The following is a 6,166-nucleotide window of genomic DNA, read 5'->3' as shown; positions in this document are numbered from 1 at the left end:
CTGAATAGGAATCATTGACCACAATTCTCTAGACACGGTCCTTCAGCCAGTTTTCAATCCAATTACAGACTATACTTTCCAAGCCTATAGACCAGGGATAGGCAACCTCCGGCACTCCAGCTGTTGTGAAACGACAACTCCCAGCATGCATACTTCCTCTGCTCTTCTCAGACCTCCATATAAATGAATGGAGCATGCTGGGAATTGTAGTTTCACAACAGCTGGAGTTCCGAGGGTTGCTGACCCCTGCTATAGACCTTACTTTACCTATTAAACGTATATCAAAAGCCTTTGCAAATCCAGAAACACCACATCCACCGCCGCCCCTCTGTCTCATAAAAACAAAACAGGTTAGTCTGACAACTTCTGTCCATGGTAAACCCATGTTGGTTATCACCCATAATTTTATTTACAGTCACATACTCCTGTATATAGTCCCTTAAGAGTCCTTCAAACATTTACCCACAACAGAAGTTAGACTAACTGGTCTATAATTACCTGTCGAGGACCTAGATTCTTTTTTGAATATGGGCACCACATTTGCCTTGTGCCAATCACTTGGCACTGTACCAGTCCCTAGAGAATCCTTAAAAATTATAAACAGGGGCAAAGCAATGACTGAGCTCTTTAAGCACTCTTGGGTGTAATCCATCTGGACCCGGAGTTTTGTTCACATTTACCTTATTTAACTTGTCTTGGACCATATCTACAGTTAGTCAATTGAGTATATCACTGGATGTACTAACAGCCCCAGCACCACAGATATCAGCTCCTTTCTCTTCCTTTGTATATACAGAGCTAAAAAACACATTTAGTAACTCTGCCTTTTCCTTATCATCAGTGACTACCCCCCCCCCCCCACCTTTACCATTACCAATTTTTGGGGATTTGTTTTGCTCTCCTTTGTCACCTGCTGTTCATTTTGTATTTTTGCTAATTTTATTTCCTTTCTACAGATTTTATTAAGCACTTTGTAATCTTCAAACGCTCCAGCTGACCCCTCAGATGTGTATTTTTCAAATGCCCTTTTTTTGGTCTTTTATTGCCCTTTTTACAGTAGCTGTAAGCAATGGGGGGGGGGGGGGGGTTAATTTTAGTTGTTTATACTTGTTAGCTAAAGGAATAATTTTTTTTAGTTACTCAATGTGGATTTGAAGCTCTCCCATTTATCCTCAGTATTCTTATGTGACAGTAGCTGCTCCCAGTCTATGCCCTGAAATGCTGCCCTCAACCCAGGGAAATTAGCCTTTTTAAGATTCAGTGTCTTTGCTCTGCCTGACAGAGTTTGCTTCTTATAGTTTAGGGGAAATATGATTATATTGTGGTCACTATTACCTGTTCACTTATTGGAGATGTCTTATGTGAAAAGCTTGGATGCTTGGATGATCCAACAAAATTGGATGTTCTGCATGTCAGTATTTAAAGGGGTTTTCCAGGATTTTCATATTAGTGGCTTATCCCCTCCTTCTGTGGGCATGTCTGCCCCCCCCCCCCCCCTTAAAGCACATATTGCTGTTGGAATTGCAGCTTCCTGGTGCCACATGCAGTTAACGCTCATGGAGATTTGCCAGCTCTTCTAGGAGTTCGGGTGGTCTCACCCTTTTTCTGGGAGCCCCCTGGTTGTTCTGAGTGACTTGGCAAGTAGTAAACCTATTTGAGATATAAGGTAGCTTACTGACCATAGCAGTCACTGCACTGATAAATAAAAAAAAGGGTCACTGATTGGTTGTTATGGGCAATATGGGCATTTATTTGTATTTAAAGGGCATCTGTCAGCAGTTTTGTACCTATGACACTGGCTGACCTGTTACATGTGTGCTTGGCAGCTGAAGGCATCTGTGTTGATCCCATGTTCATATGTGCCCGCATTGCTGAGAAAAATGATGTTTTATTATATGCAAATGAGCCTCTAGGAGCAACGGGGGCGTTACCATTGCACCTAGAGGATCATCTCTCACTGGAACTGCCGTATCCTCCTCACTTTGCCACAATTAGGCATGATCACACTGCCTGGCACTGTTAATCAAAGTACAGAGGGCGCAGCAGTTGCAGAGAGAGCAGAGGCTCTTGGTGTAATGACAACGCCCCCGTTGCTCCTAGAGGCTCATCTCCATATATTAAAACATCATTTTTCTCAGCAATGCGGCCACATATGAACATGGGACCAACACAGATGTCTTCAGCTGCCAAGCGCACATGTAACAGGTCAGCCAGTGTCATAGGTACAAAACTGCTGACAGATGCCCTTTAATTTTACCAAAAATCTTTGCATGCATACTTTAGGAAAGAGAAAAGTCAAACTATCTTGTGTAGCCACTCATCCATTAACATCCTCTTAGCACAAAAGTGATAGCACACAGACTTTTCTACATTGTCTAATACATTTCCTGACAGTTGCCATGGCAACAGAAGTTAAAAAAAAGTAACAAAACTGTGTGGGAAATAAAAATGTGTGCTGAGCTCCCACAACCATCGATAGCCGGGCTGTCCAAGCTTGACCCTCATCTAAGATATTAAAGGGACACTACCATCAACACATTTTTTAGCACACAATAAATTTTGCTTTTTGAAGTCACTCCATTTATTTTACTTCCTGTCCTGACTCTTTAACTTCCTCTTTGGACTTTTAGCACGGCAGACAGTCTCTCTTAACTTTCTCAGTCTGACCATCACTGAGGCCAGAGAGCGCCCCCCCCCCCCCTTCCTGTAGTGACTCAATTAGATCCTAAGCCTATAAAGGGAATAACTGTCTTCCTAAGTTCTACAATCTACTATTATACTAGCCGATAACATCTTTCCCTTACAGCAGCAATGAACTGACAGTGTGCTGACTACAGGACAATATTTCGCGTCTAATAATTTTCAATAGTATAGTGCTGTCGAAATGGAAAAGAAAAACAGACAAAAATGTTTTCTATGAATATCGAGTTTAAAAAATGATCCCTTTCTGAAAGGAGTTTTCCTTTAACTCATACTAATACATGTTTTGCTGCTAATACTCAGTTTTTATAAATGTTAGATCAGCGCAATCTGACCGATGGGACACATGGTCAGGGTGAGAATGAGTTCTATTAAAGGGGATGTTTAGAAAAACATGGCTGCTTCCTTCCAGAAACAGTCACACACTTATCTTTCGGTTGTGTCTGATGTTGTGTCTATTCTATTCTGATATTTTCTATTGAAGTGAATAGAGCTGAACTGCAATACCACACACAACCTGTGGACAGGTGTGGCACTGTTTTTAGAAGAATGAAACCATGTTTTTCTAATTCTGGACAACTCCTTTCCATTTTAATAACTACCTGCATTCCCCATGTAATAACAATTCTGAAGCATCTATTCTTATAACTCTTTGTTGTGCCATTTTTCTATTATTCCTTCTAGAAGATAGGAACAAATTACTGGATGTCGGCAGTGAAGGTCCAGCTGGGTGTTACCAGTTGGGGGGACGGGGTGTCCCTGAATAGTCTGACACTGGTAGCACTGATTGGATAGGGGCAGGGCACCTCCCCCCCAACTGGTAACAACTAGCTGGACCTTTAATGCAAACTGCTAGTAATTCATTCATAAACTTCTAGTAGGAATAATAAACAGCAAAATGTGGAGTCATAAGAATAGATTATAAAAGTAGTTAGTACCATACGTTGTAAAACAGAGATTTACGGAGAAGTGACAGGTCCTCTTTAACACATCTGCTTTTTCTGTCCTCTGGTTGCATATACCATATTTTTTGCCCTATAAGACGCACCTGCCCATAAGACGCACCTTTTGGTGGTTTTTGAACTAATGGTGGTCTGTGGATGACACTATTATGGGGGATCTGTGGATGACACTGTTATGGGGGATCTGTGGAAGACGCACTGTTATGGGGGATCTGTGGAAGACGCACTGTTATGGGGGGATCTGTGGATGGCACTGTTATGGGGGGATCTGTGGATGACACTGTTATGGGGGGGAATCTGTGGATGACACTGCTATGGGGGGAGATCTGTGGATGACAAATACAGCATGCTGCGGTATTTTCTCCAGCCAAAATATGTAAGAGGGACTGAACTGAAGACGTCCTGATGCATCCTGGACGGATTGCTCTCCATTCAGAATGCATTAGGATCAAACTGATCAGTTTTTTTCCGGTATTGAGCACCTGTGACGGAACTCAATACCGGAAAAGAAAAACGCTAGTGTGAAAGTACCCTAACTCCTCAGTGAATAGATAGAAAGCCCCAAAATCTCTGTTTTAGCTGGCTGAGCATTAACCCTTTCCATAGTGTAAATACAGTGCAGTAACAGTGCAAATGAACATATAAAATGCAGTTCAACAATATAAAACAGTTTAAGTGTAAACAATGGCATAAATCGTAGTGCAATTTAACCCTTTCTAAGTGCACTAAAGTGGGGAGTTGATAGCTTTGCCTAGTAGCAATAGGGAAAGATGTCCATAAATGTCCATAATCCAAAGTACCCGTGCTCCTGGGAACTACATAGGCTTCCTTTTACAATGAACCTCCAACTGCCCTAACCCAGCCCTGCCGGGCCCATCCTCATCTGACATCTCTGTATATCATAATGGTAGACAGCGTTCAGTCATTGATTGAATACAAACCACTGTAAAAGGCACCTGTATTCTGCTGATACTGTCTGTAGGGTCTAAAGGGCTTTTCTTGGAGTACAATATTGAAAACCTATTTTCAGGATAGGTCTTCAATATCTGTTCGTGGCAGTGTGACACCCAGAATCCCCCACCGATCAGCTGTTTGAAGAGGCTATGGTGCTTGTGGAAGTGCTGCGGCCTCCTCACAGCAAACCAAGCACAGCGCTGCACATTGTATAGTGGCTGGGCTTGGTATTGCAGCCCAGGGCCATTCACTTGACTGGGACTGAGCTGCGCTTAGGACATGTGACCAATGTATATGACATCACATGGCATAGGAAGAGGCAGCAGCGCTCACTAAAGTGCCGCTGCCTCTTCGAACAGCTGATTGGCGGGGTTTCCGGGACTTGGACCCCCACCAATCAGCTACTGATGACCTCGATATTCTATTCCCATAAAACCCCTTTAAGGTTGGGATTCTGAGTTTTCTCGGACTTTTAAAACAATCAATCAGTTTAGATGATAACATTCTATTACAGCGGTTTGGTTGGAGCTTCACTTTAATAATTGATGCTCATTTTGCACCCTGATCCTTGACGTTCTGTTAGAAACGAGACTCGGGCTTCTCGTCTGATAGCTTGTAAAATGTTTTTAATTATCAGCCTGGCAATCAAGGAGGGAAATCAAGGCTGCCTCTGGTTAAGCTGAAACATCAAGAAGATCATTTGCATATCTTAACAACATAACTGGCTAAACTAGGTGGTAAAAAGAAATCCAGTGAGTGAAAGATCACAAGGGGTTAATTAACGATGGCCTCTGGAGTGTCTGTGATGGATGGGATAGGATCTGGTGGTGCAGGGCTTCATTCTTGACATTTCTTGGGACTTCTACATATCTCCCAACTTTTTGGATGGTGAAAGTGGGAGACTTATGGTTGATTGTGTGAAATATTTGATTTCATACATAGGGAAACAGATGAATAGTTGCCGACCATCTCGATTGTAGGGGGCAATCATGACATATTTGATGGCAGATTCAGGAGAAAATAAGTATTGAGCTCTTGGATTTCAACATGGTGGATCGTTTTGTTCTGTAGGAGACAACCACCGCTACAGGTTTCCAGTACCAGCATATTCCCCCCCCCCTCCCCCATTTAGAATACATGCATGCTTGGCTGGCCGAGCAATTGGACACTGCATAACCTCTGCTTATCAGTCCATGCATTTTAGAGGAGCACCTCTTCGTCACCTCTTGTGACATGTTTGTTATGGTAGATCTTTGTGTTCCACTAAAAGGGAATATAGGATGTGTCTACAGTGCACCGACTGATCCGTCAGTGATGATTGGACACCGTCAGTATGTAGAGACACAGTCCTTTGAGAAAGAGATTGGTAACCCGCAATTGTCTCTGCCGCCGTGACAGGGCGGCAGTGGGTGACCATAATCCACCACTGAGGTCACCCTTTGCCCCTAGTGTGGATGCGAAGGGGACCTTGGGCAAGAGTCAGCTCCACCATATTTGTTTGACGACACACAGTTTTGCTGTCATTTTATGTCTACGCGATCACCAAGCTG

This window comes from Bufo bufo, chromosome 10 (assembly GCF_905171765.1).
Source record: "Bufo bufo chromosome 10, aBufBuf1.1, whole genome shotgun sequence".
Lineage (NCBI taxonomy): Eukaryota > Metazoa > Chordata > Amphibia > Anura > Bufonidae > Bufo > Bufo bufo.
Note: the sequence above shows the minus strand (reverse complement) of the source record.